Source organism: Bubalus kerabau, chromosome 1 (assembly GCF_029407905.1).
Source record: "Bubalus kerabau isolate K-KA32 ecotype Philippines breed swamp buffalo chromosome 1, PCC_UOA_SB_1v2, whole genome shotgun sequence".
NCBI lineage: Eukaryota > Metazoa > Chordata > Mammalia > Artiodactyla > Bovidae > Bubalus > Bubalus kerabau.
In genome coordinates, this window is record NC_073624.1 from 277,044,692 (window position 1) to 277,058,800 (window position 14,109).

Genomic DNA, 14,109 nt, shown 5'->3' on the forward strand with positions numbered 1-14,109 from the left:
AAGTCATTAGAAAAAAGAATTCATCTATTCCAGCATTCTGCCTGATGAGCAGTCCTTCCAACGATACTGATTCACACATAGACCCTTCTGTTCAGAGAAGCACCTGAGATCACACCACCTCTGGAGTAAGTCCTGCATGCCACTTACGTTTACTTCCCGCCTTGGGCACCTGACTGGACACATACACTTTGGGACTAGATATGACCATCTGAAAACGGTGGACCAAGCATCTTCAAAACGAAGAAACTTTAGGCCCTTTAATTTGAGCTGTACCTTCCACCACATACAAGTCCGTCACTGTGTTATCTGGGGAAAAATTAAAACACAGAGACCTAAATCTGTCAGTCATTACAGCGAGGTAACAACTGCAAAATATACCCTTAGCAGCAATAGTAAACTATTCTGCTCATTAACCTTTCAGTCAGAGTTGGATAGTAGCAACAGAAAGATTAAACATAGGTCAGTATTAGGCTTAGTGACTGTCCTCAATTATTTATATTTATATATTATATGTATATTACTTCTCTACTCATTACTAAGTTATCATTTCACTCAACAGCCTCAATGACAAAGAAGACAACATATTCTGTAAAATATGTAGGCAAATATCACCACTCACAATTCTATACATTGCAGTTATTTAATGCCTATAAGTCTTAGTCTCAAAGCATATATGAAAACCATTTCTGGATATTCAGTGTTACACGGTTCACTTTATTTTATATAACAAAAGATTTAAATAGCAAAAGTGAAGGCAACCTAATTTAAATATCTGAAAATAAAATTCTTAGTAGTATGAGCATCGAGAAAAACATATGCTTTGATAATCAAAATATTAAAAATTAATAAATCTAATAAACAGATTAACAACTTACTATACATAAAACAGATAAAAACAAGAATTCACTGCTTAGCACAGGGAATTATATTCAATGTCTTATAATAAAACTATAGTGGAAAATAATCTGAAAAAACAACATATATATGTGTAACTGAATCACTTCGCTGTAGTTTTGGGTGTACAACCATATTGTAAATCAAAATACATATTGTAAATCAAATACCATAAATCAAATAGCAAACAAAATACCATATTGTAAATCAAAATACAACCATATTGTAAATCAATTATACTTCAATTTAAAAAATTGCTGAATCTAGGTAAAGGGTTTGTGAGATATCTGTACTACTTTTAGAACACTTTACTTTGAAATTATTTCAAAATAAAACAATTTAAACACCTAAAATGAAGGCAAGAAACATCAGATATGAAACACTGTCTTTAGTACAACCAATATTTTAAAAGTAATCAACCAGCCTTAAATCCTAACATTTTCCATATTCTTCAGAATATAATACACCCTTATTTGTATTTAATCACAGATTTTGCATAGCCTGCCAACATCAAAATGGTTTGATCAAGATTATGTTTATAAAGACTAGATTTAAAAAAGAAAAATAATTCACTGTGAAACAGCACATTCTTAAGATTTTCCACAGGTAAATTTCAAAAATGAGTGCAATAAGTGAAATAATGTCCTATTCATATAGATAGCACATGTTGTGTTCCAAATGCCATATTGATGAAATATTTACTTTAATCCTCAATTTTATTTTTAGTTTATTTCTTCTTCTACATTATAAACTTAATTAAGTTTAATACAATGTTCAATAGTTATGGTATGTCTATACTATCTAGAAATTAAGCACGCACACACACACACATAGTAAAAATTAACGTTCAGATTCTGAAATTACTACTTACAAGAATAATGAAATATTTTAACCTCATTTCATTACTTTAAAATCACTGCAGTTCTAAAAGATAATTATTATATTTATGTAACATTAATACTTTATAAAATGCTTAAAATCTACAATCATATTTTAGTCTCATAACATTGCATGCCAAGATAGGTATCATATTACTAATTTAATAGAAAAGTTTTATAACCTATTATAAAATTTAAGATCACTTACTGTCTTGTTTTCATATTTTAAAAGTTTTTCCATTTTTATTTATAGCTTCATAAACAAAAAGATACTCAACAAATGCCATGTAATATATCACTATGTTCACTATGCGAACTATTTCTAAAAATCAATCAAGGATGACAGATTAATTACTTTTGGAACTGATCAACTAACAAGGCTGTAAAAATGCAGTTTATAGAGAGTAAGGGGAAAATAACTGAAATTTAGGAAGAAATATATCAATAAGGTTACTTTATTACTAAAGTAAAAAAAAAATAAATTCACAAAAAGAATTCTCATGTATATTTTTCAGAATCTATCTAGAGTTATGAGATCTAGAGAAGACGACAGAGAGAAAATCAGCTTGAGTAACTTATTCTCAGTTTTACTTTTTTTAAAGTTGTTGTTAAAAATAGAAATATCTTAGTATTGAGATCGATCAGAGAAAGAGATCATGAAGATTCTCTCATTTATAATTTAATATTTTGTTTTTCAATAATGAGAAAATATGTAATTATGTAATTTATGTATAATTTTAGTAGCACTGCTATAAATTATGTTAAATACACTAAATTTCAAAACATTTTTCTTATGTCAATGAACTGAAAAAACACTATAAGTTACCCCAAATGTGCATAATTTTAGCTAAATCTGGTAACAGTTCTTTCACTATTTTTCTTCCAATTATAATACAACTAAGAGACCTTTCATATTCTCCGCAAAATATGAACCTTTAAGTAACTAAGGATCAACATATGCTTATTTAATTCAGTAACATAGTCTCATAAAGACTCAAAGAATCCTCAAACATAACTTGAAATTATGCTTTCTAATATATATCATTGGTAATTCAATTAGGATATAAATCTAGTATCTTTCAAATATTTTAAAATACATATAGACTACTTAAAAACAAACTAACATGCTCTAAATCTATATAATACTTTAGATTTATAATGTTAGGAAAGTCATCTTTGATACATAGAGTACATCTAATAGGTAATCATTTTTTAAACATCCTAAAATGGGTACAAAACGTAACTAGAGTCTAATCGCAATGCTGCCCTGCAAACACACACACCTTGCTGATGAGGCCATCTCAGGATATCTATTTAACAAGGATCTTCAGCAATGTAACCTCTTTGAAAGAGGTCCACACAGATTATCTCAAACATGATGTATTATGATCCATGAAAAATGTTATATTATGTATCCAATGAAATTCTATCCTTAAGAAAGAGTAAGACTCGGTAAAGTCCATCCTGCTTACCTGACCCTCTAAAAACTTAACAGGAGAAAAAGTCTGGTGATGTACTAGTGAATACCTGCTAGACAAATACATTTTTTAAAAGGTAAACAACAAGAACAGAACTATAGTTGAAATGTAAAATATTTTTATACAGCAATATGAAATTTAAGTTCTAATTTCTCATTAAATAATTCTCTATAACAATAAATTATTTGTCATAGATTACAAATTAAATCTAAAAAAGACACTTAATAGATGATTAATAAAATCCTATCATTCAAAATGCAAGCACTAGTCATCATTCTGCTAGCAGACATTCAAAAGTTTTATAAATGACTGCCTTTGAAAAAGAATTGTAAAATTTTTAATATGAAAATGTCAAAACAAAAAGTAACATCTTCAAATTCAGAAGACAACACCTATTTCCTGTGTTCAATGTAATCTATTCATTATTAGACAATCAAGTAGTCATTTTTAAATAGTACAATAATAGCCTAATACAATAAACAAATAATGAACTAGGTAAAAGTACAGCAGAAGAGACCAAAAAATTATACATATTGGAAATCATGTTGTTGATATTTTAGAGATCAGTAGTGATTAATTCATAGCAAATTATTAAACTATTAGAGACCCTGTAAGTTATAAACCCAGCTAATTATATAAAATATCAGTTTTAATGTCAAGCCAATATAATTTCCTCATTAGCTTCTTTAAAAGCTATTTGTTAGTATATATATCCATCATATTTTAAAATCTTTATAATAATAATTTCAAATTATATATGATGGTCTCAATATCTAGTTCTATACTATGTTTCTGTCAAATCCCATCAAGTTTCAAGTGGAATGGTTGGGCTGGTAAATGTTAACTTTCTTCTCATTAAATTTTCCATTGTAAAGTCTTTTTCAATATATGTAAATCTGACACATTAGTTCTCCAACAATTAAACCTATGTATATTCATTTATTTGTTAAAAATCATATTCCCAAAACCATGGACATAACTTTTTAAAAAATCTGATACAAAGAGCACCTTTAATAATGACATTAATTTTTCTGCAACCTGCTAAAGAACATACCATAACTATTTTGGTATAAAAATTAAAATGTTATGCTGAAGGTTAACTACCTCAAGCACAGTAAGAAAACATTTCCACACATCTTAACATGACCGATTCATGAAAAAAATTATACAAGTAGGTACATACTACTTACAGTGACATTAAAAATATTATTCCAAAACAAAATGATTAAACATGTATTCCAAGATCTACTCAAAGTGTCAGTTGTCAATCAAGTGAGAGTACTGTTCACTGTAAAAGTAATAAGAATCTTACAAATATACATAAACAAATATGGATATTTGTATATCCATAAACAAATATGGATATTTAAATGCAAAGGCATTTAATGTATGTATCTTTATCTGCAGATAATCACATAAGCCTTGTTTTATTGATACTGTATTTGCCAAATGAAAGCAAATAAAATAAGATCACTAAGTAACTATACAATTCAATACATGCTTCTTGCCCAAAATGACTTCTATGAAACAGTTCATAAAACAATTCAATGTCTGTACATACAATAACAGACTAAGAGATAGATATAAAGACTGTAAACATTTTTCCTTTCTAACAAACGAATGTTAGATTCCCTAATACAGAGATAAAAAACCCATGCACAAAACAAAAAGATATCCAGTATTCTTAATTATTTTAGAGCTATATCCAGTATGCTGCTGCTGCTAAGTCGCGTCAGTGGTGTCCGACTCTGTGCGACCCCATAGACGGCAGCCCCCCAGGCTTCTCTGTCCCTGGGATTCTCCAGGCAAGAACACTGGAGTGGGTTGCCATTTCCTTCTCCAATGCATGCACGCATGCTAAGTCACTTCAGTCGTGTCCAACTATATCATACTCAAAAATAGAATACAACATCCAGTAACTTAATGCATTATGAGCAGGTTTATACCCTTCCTATGGCTTTGCTAAACAGCAGGTAGGACGTACAGACATCAAGCAAAAATATTTACCGACTTCCTATTACTATCTTAATATATTTGCAATTATGTATTAATATATTTGTGGTATGTTCTATATGTTAATATATTTGGAGTTATTTCTATTTCAATTTTTAAATAGGTCCCAAATAATCCAATATTGCTAAAAGAATAAATGCATACCGAAAAAAATGTTCTTCAATAACCAACATGCAAAAAGAACATGAAATTTTATGCAAGAACTGGTAACTAGTTTTAAAGATGGATAGCATTTGATGTCTTTTACTATTTGTATATAATTCTTAAAATATTATTTTCATTCTTCTTCACCAAAACTGTGCTTAATTAAGCTTTTCTGGCACTGGATGCAAACAGAAATAGAAAAGAGAAAACAGCAGTCTAATTTCACAGGCTTGAGAGACTTCCAGTACAAAGAATCACTAGCAACAAGATGAAGATACAATGTGACTGCTCTCAAATAGTGAAACATTCAGCATTCCCATCTATGGCATTTAAAATCATAAGCCAAACAAGTGACGGCTACAAAAACAACTGTCTAACTAACATCCATTACGTTTATGATAAGACAACTAATTAATAATTTAAAAATTCTTTTAACTTTACAGCTATAAAAATCAACAGTGGAAATTACATATTCATTTAAAAACCAAATTACAGCAAATCCCAAAATCAAGGCCAACACACACCATGTCTGATTTGACACAGCCGGAACATTCTGCTCTGTCTGCTCCCCGAAAGACACAAGGTGGAGACTAACAGAGCTGCCTTCCAGCAGTTTCATTCTACACATACAGATAACAAAAGACATATTTTTTTAAAAGGCATTCACTTAGTTTTCTTCCATGTAACAGTGTTAAATTTATATAACCGATCTAATCCTTGAAAGGGACCATTCTAAGGGCAGAACAAGCAGAATTATCAACATAAAAAAAGAAGAAAAATTCCTATAAAGACATTTTTTAAAACGGAAGATGTACTGGATATTTAAATTCTCAGTGTGGCACTAAACCTACAGTGGAACAAAAACTAAGTATCATATTTCCTGGATTAAAGCAGTCCTATTTTTGTCAGGACAAGCAACTACCATTAGGGGAAGTTATATTTAATGAATGTTAGCTGTGCACTGCCATACAGAAAGTATTAACAAATGAAAAAATGTGAATTACTAATATTTTTCAACAGAATTTACTTCATAAGACATTTGAAATAATGTGAAGATTTTGACGTTTTCTTATCAGCATTAAATTGTTATTTCCTAAATATTTTTAAATAAATGCAAACTAATACCGAAAATAATTACTATTACCACCCCTAAAAATTATATATTTTAAATAAAAATCAATACTCTAAAAGTAATTATTTTAATTAGATAAAATTATCTCAGAGAAACAATGTAATTTAATTTTTTGATAATTTTCATTTTAAATTTAACAATTTATTTCTAAATGTGTCACTTCTATTAATATTATTATAAAAACTAGAATAATTACCTCTAAAACCTAGGCTAGACACTACCAAAAAGTGAGCAGCAATATTTTTTCTCAAATATGTGTATCTGAAATGTGTGCAATGAAAAATAAGTCTATCAAGTATAATCTAAAATTGTGTCCTAAGGTCCAAAAGTGATCTGTTGGCCTTGAGTATTACTTATCCATCATGAAAAATTACTCAATTTTGATATCCCTAATTTTTTTTTAATTACTTTATTTAAAAAAATTTCATTCCGTCACCTCAAAAAACATTTTCTAAGATGACAATGAGATCCTCCTTCAGAACATTTGCATTGCATACCTATCTCTCCCCACTAACTTTGAACTTATTTCGTCTTTTTTAATCTCCAAAATTTTCCTGTTCTTTTACCTTGAGCTTTGTTCCTTTCCTTACCTTGTCTTTTACGCCCTTCTTTGTTTTTGTCTTTTCATATTTCATTCTTTTCTTTAAGCCAGCATCATCTGAAGCCAAAGTGGCTTATGTCCCCAGGTTGGAGACAGCTATAAAAAATAAACTCTTACTGTTTTTAAAGGGAGGAAAATAAGCTAGTTATCATCTGCGACAGCATGAGGGGATTTTAACCCACCAGACAAGCCTGTCCAATAAAACTCAGACCTGAAGCAAGTGATTAGAACTTCTCATGCACACACATAGAGTTCTTGGAAAGCATCCAAAAATTTTTTTTTCATTTCTTCTCCCTTGTCGAGAAAAAAAGGACTAAAAAAAATAATTGGACTATAATAATTCAATCACTTTTACAAGTCTATTGAACACAAAAATTCTTTAAACAAAATCTTTATAAGCTAGGACTTTAAACGTTTTGACAATTTTTTATTAAACACTGACATCTGAGAGAAGCCAAAACTGTTTTCTGCTTCTCACAATTTCTGCTTGAACTAATGGAGGGTCAATTACTAAATATGTAATTTCTAGCTTATTCTAGAATGAAAATCCAACTTTTTGCATTAAAAATAAATAGCTAAATCAATTCCATAATCCTTTGAAACTTTGACTTTCAGCATATCATTATATTTGATTAGGTTAATTTCAAATTTTTTTTTAAAAAAAGATTAGCTTTGCAACAACAGATAATGCTGATTTTAATTTCAGAACAATCACACAAATTCATTTAAAGAAAAAGCACAAGTTTAACCCCTATATATGCAAACAAAGCTTTATGACAAAAATCTAAAGTTAAACAAATTATCACCAATCGGTTCACTTAGCAAGGGTGTCCTAATACTATGCATTGAGTGATATATTTAATGAGCATAATTTTCATGTTGCCTAACAGCTGTTGCTAATAAATATAATATTATTACTACACTTATGTGGCATGTATGCACTTAATGTAATATGTTCAAATCTATAGCAATACTCACATTTAAAATCTTTAATTACTGAATATATTACCAATAAGGCGCTAAATTGAAAGAAATGGATATTGAAATGACTATGTCTAGAGATATATTCAGGACTTTATAATTTAATTCTGCTTCTCCTTTGGGGATACAAGAGTTAAGAAGGATGCTTGTTCCCAAATGCTGGCCAAATTTAAGTGCTGCTGCTGCTGCTGCTGCTAAGTCGCTTCAATCGTGTCCAACTCTGTGTGACCCCATAGACGGCAGCCCATCAGGCTTCCCTGTCCCTGGGATTCTCCAGGCAAGAATACTAGAGTGGGTTGCCATTTCCTCCTCCAATGCATGAAACTGAAAAGTGAAAGTGAAGTTGCTCAGTCGTGTCCAACTTGTAGCCACCCCATGGACTGCAGCCTACCAGGCTCCTCTGTCCATGGGATTTTCCAGGCTAGAGTACTGGAGTGGGGTGCACTGCCTTCTCCAATTTAAGTGCAGGTCTTGTATTAATGCAGATTGGAAAGAATGGCCGCAGTCTTCCCACACTGTGTCCGCATGTGCGGTGGGCTCTGCCTTGCGCAAGTGCAAGCTGGTGCTGGAAGCTACCATGCAAGACTGCATCTGCATCCCAGTGTCCGGGAAGCCTCTCAGTGCCTCCCACCCACTAGGGCATACAATGTAAGTGGCTGATCATAGCCCAGGCCATGCACAAAGTACTGCTTCTGCCTTTTTAACTGAAACCCAAGATTCAGAGGCCAAAAGGGGTAGGTGGAAGACTAATGCAGATTTAAAAAGTCATTAAAAAATAAAACTTCTGCATGGCACAAGTGCTACAGGCAAAGGCTAAAGCAAAACAACAGAATGGAAAAAAAAAAAAAAATTTACAACTCCTACAAGGAATTAATAACATATATTACAAGCGCTCCAGGAACACAAGAGAGGAAGATCATCAACTTGGTGGCAAAATACCCTAATGATGAATAATCACAAAGAAATCCAAATGGCTTTTTAAACATATGAAAAGCTGCCCAATCAGACTCATAAAGGGATAAATACAAATTAAAACTAACTCAGATACCACTTCTTGCCTATCAAAACAGCAAAAATCGAGCGGACTGACAATACACTACTAGCAAGGTTGTGGGAAATGATCACTCTCGATGCAAACCCACTGCTTACATGAACGCAAAATGATTCAGCCCTTGAGGAGCGGAATCCGGGAATATCTACCAATATCATAGGTCTTGTACCCAATGAACTAGCAATCTTACTCTGATAATCTCGCCTACAAATATAATTAAACTTGTACAAAATTATAAATACATAACTGACCTAATAATTCTTGTACTAGCAAGAGAGTTGGCACAAATCAGGTGCATACATGAATGAATGCATTATGCTACTTCCAAAAAAATTAACTGGTGTATCACAGTTACAGAAGAGAGAAAAACAATGGAAGCAACCTTATGGAAGAGATTATTGTATTATGAGATCTAAGAAGTGAAAAAAATAAAACTGCAGTATATATACTAATTTAACTTTTATGTAAATAGCATGCCATTCTTCATGTAAGTACTATCTATTTTTTATTTAAGAAAAATATAGTGTTCTATTTTCTTATATTTTCATTAAAAACACAAGTTACATATAGGGAGCAAGGGAGAAGATGGAAATGAACAGAAGCAAGATTTCTTGGTATGTTATTTATGATCCAGTAACTTCTCCAAAAATTAAAATCAAAATGGCTGACCTGCCAAATATTAGTGGCAAAAAGTACTACGTTAGCTCTCTTAAATCATTTGTAAAATTGCCATGAGTTATTTAATAGATGTTCCCAAACAGAATGATAAGATCACAAGGGCCATATAAACACCTGTAAAGTCATTAAATATATTATTGAGGTGCTTACTGGAATAGAAGACCAAGTTTGAAACGTTAATGCCAATAAGCTTGGTGAGTTTACATCTTTCTAGTGAACACTGGTTGTAACCAATACTGTCCAATAAAAAACTGGGCACAGCACAGGTAGCGCCCTATTCAAGAGTCGAATGGATATACATAGAAGCTTTTCTATGAAGATCAGGAACCAGGCAAAGATGTCCATTTTTTGCCACTTCTATTTAATATAGTACTGGAAGTCAAAGTCAGAGCAATTTAGCAAGAAAAAGAAATTAAAAGTATCCAAATTAGAAAGAAACAAAATTATCTCTGTAGAGTATAAGATCTTATACATAGAGTACCCTAATATTAAACAAAAAAATAATCTATTAGAATAAATTAATTCAGTATAGCAGAGATGCTCAAAATCAAAACCAAAAATAATCAGTTTTATTTCTCTAGGCTAATAATGAAAAATATGAGAAGGAAATTAAGAAAATAACTCTATTTATAATAGCAACAAATGGAAAATATTTAGAAATAAAGTTAACCAAGGGGTTTTAACAATTGTATATTGAAAACTACAAAACATTGCTTAAAGAATTAAAGTTGACACAAATAAATGAAAAGACACCCTGTGTCCATGGACTGGAATATTTAAAATGTCAGTACTACTCAAACAGATATATACAGGTTTAATCAAAATCCCTACACATCACTTTTTGCAGAAACAGAAAAATCTATCCTAAAATGCACATGAAATTTCAAGGGACCCCAAAGCAATTTTGAAAAAGAACAAAGTTGGCGCTCTCACACATCCTGATTCAAAAAAATTATTATAAAGCTACAGTATAGACAGTACCATCATGAAGACAGACATATAGATCAATGGAAAGAACAGAAAACTCAGAAATAAGTCCTCACTTACACAGTCAAATGATTTTCAACAATGTGGCAAGACCATTCACTAGGGGAAGGACAGTCATTTCAACAAACAGTGCTGAGAAAACTGGATACCTACATGCAAAAAAAAATTAAGTTGGACCCTTCCTTTACATCATATCCAAAAGTTAACTCAAAATAGATCAAAGACCTAAACATAAAATTAAAACTATAAAACTCTCAGGAAAAACCATAGGGGGAAACTTTCCTGATACTGGATTTGGCCGGGATTTCTTGAATATGACACCAAAAGAACAGGCAATAAAAATAAAAATACCTAAGTTGGGCTACATCAAAATTTAAAAGGCTGTGCATCAAAGGAAACAACCAACAGAGTGAAAAAGTAACCTATTTGTTGGCAGAAAATATTTTTGAATTATATATCTGATAACATGTTAATAATCAAAGAACATATAAAGAACCCCTACAGCTCAACAACAGCAAGAAAATAACCTGATTTTAAAATGAGCAAAGGACTTCAACAGACATTTCTCCAAAGATATACAAATGGCCAATAAGCATATGAAAAGATGCTCAGGATGGACATACAAATCAAAAGCACAATGAGATAATAAATCACATCCATTAAGATGGCTAACACCAAAAAACAAACATGGATTCCTTCAGATTCCACTTACATGAGGTAAAGGAATCAAATTCATAGGGATAGAAAGTATAATGGGGGCTCCCAGGAATGTGGGGTTGCTTTGTTGCTAAACTGGTATAAAATTTCAGTTTTACAAGATGAATAGTTCTAGAGAATGGTTGCACAACAATCTGAATGTATTTAACACTACTGATCTGTACACTTTAAAATGGTTAAAATGGCAAATGCTATGTTACGTATGTTTTAAAATTAAAAATAAAATGATTTTTAAAAGATGTAAAAGCTAATAGAAGCACGCTTTCTCATGCAGTGTCACCATCAAATGCACTCAAGAGAAAAAAGTGATCAACCAAGAAGCATCACCTCTATAACCAAAGCCTTACCAAAGAGGAAGAATATAAGAATTCTTAACAGAGTAAAACAACCCAGAAGGGTAAAACATGATAGCATGAAGCACTCAGCAAGAGGATTTAGGCCAAAATGTGATCTTAAGAATAAGTAAAAGTCCTAAAGAGTAAGTAGAATTTATTTTGGCAAGAGGGAAAGAAACAGTATTCCAGAGATGAGAAGAATAAACAAAGGTGACCACTATGAAAAGTAAGAACAAAGGGGAAGACGAATATTAAGATGGCAGGTTCTACCTCATCATCCACAATAAAACTTTAGTCAGTTTGCAAAAAAAAAAAAAAAAAAGTAGCATTTTTGAGACACAGAGTAAATATCTTACTGATTTGTTTGAAATTGGTTTACAGGTAAACCCTAAAGGGAAGAGGGTGGCATCTGACAAGCTTAAGAAAATAACTGCATTACGGGCACAAAACTAAAGGGCCTCAAACAAAGACTGAGCAGCAGGACTGGGGAAGCAAGGCCCGGTCAAGACAGGGTAAGGGGAAGTGAAGCACAGGGCATGGGAAAGAGCAGGACAAGCAACGGATAATGGGGGCTCCCAGGGGATGGGGGCTGCTCTGTTGCTTAACTGGTATACAATTTTCAAGGCTATAAGACAAACAAATCCATTCATTCAAAAACTGCTTTTGAACAACTTCCATGTGCCTGGCATTTTCTAGACAGAAGATACATCTATGAGCTACCTACTCTGGAGTTTACACTCTAGGAGAGGAATATGATACACAAACAGTAATGAAGAAAAGACACCTGATACTAGCCAAAAGTCTTACACAAAAGCAATCATCATTAAGGAGAAATGATAAATCTGACATCCTCAAAACTAAAACCTGTTCTTCAAGGGAAAATAAAAGGAAAAGGAAAGACACAGACAAGCAAGTAACCACAATGCACATATCTGACACAAGAACTTGCATCTAAAATAGATAAAGAACTTACAAAGTGATAAGAAGAAATCCAAAATTTTTTAAAATATTTGTACAGACACTTCAGTAAAGAAGTGAGTAAGGGCTAACATGCACAATTAAAAGGTGCTCAACATCATTAGACATCAGGGAAAAGCAAACGAAAACACAGTAAGATACAACCACACGTCCACTCAGACTGGCTAAAATTTAAAAATCAGACATTGCCACTGCTAGTGAAGATGGAGCACAAATGGAGCTATGAGACACCATTGGAAGGAGCATAAAACAAACAAGTATTTTACAAGTATTCTGTAAAATCCTTTGGCAGTTATTCATAGAGTGAAATTTAAGTGATACAAACTACATGACCCAGCCATATCAAACCTAGGCATTCACTCAAGAGAAATGAAAACCTCTGTCCATTAAACATGTGTTCATGAATATTCATGGAAGGTTTATATTTAATAGTTGAAAAACTGGAAACAACCCAAATGTCCATTACCAGGTAAATGGATAAAAAATTATTGTATGTTTATACTTTGCACCCAAATATCAAATTAAGTACAACATACTAGGTACATTGTAAACGGTACTAGTAAACAGTAATTAACTACAAAAATGCACAACATGTACTTAGGAACTACTGTCAACAATCTCTGAACTATAAACGGATCCAGACTTAGACTGAAGATGAGTTAGAAAAGAGCTACGCAGAGTCAGAAAGAACAGGCTCCATATATACACAGTAAAAGATACTGAATCAGATCAATCCGAAAGCCTGACCGACCTCCATAACACAGCAGTTATGAGCCAATAAACTTCTTTCTATTTAACCGGGTTGAGTCAGGTTGTCTGTTACTTGCCATAAAGTGAATCATAGATGATACGATGTAGCTCATACTTCAGTTCAGTTCAGTAGTTCAGTTGTGTCCGACTCTTTGCGACCCCATGAATTGCAGCACGCCAGGCCTCCCTGTCCATCACCAACTCCCTGAGTTCACTCAAACTCATGTCCATCGAGTCGGTGATGCCATCCAGCCATCTCATCCTCTGTCGTCCCCTTCTCCTCCTGCCCCCAATCCCTCCCAGCATCAGAGTCTTTTCCAATGAGTCAACTCTTCGCATGAGGTGGCCAAAGTACTGGAGTTTCAGCTTTAGCATCAGTCCTTCCAATGAACACCCAGGACTGAGCTCCTTTAGAATGGACTGGTTGGATCTCCTTGCAGTCCAAGACACTCTCAAGAGTCTTCTCCAACACCACAGTTCAAAAACATCAGT

At 32.4% G+C, this 14,109-nt stretch overlaps 1 protein-coding gene across 4 annotated transcripts in view; it reads right to left on the reverse strand.

Annotated features, from left to right (window-relative positions):
• Positions 1-14,109, reverse strand: part of FBXL17 (F-box and leucine rich repeat protein 17) — a 520,630-nt gene that overhangs the window by 437,571 nt on the left and 68,950 nt on the right. The gene's annotated exons all lie outside the window — the stretch shown is intronic.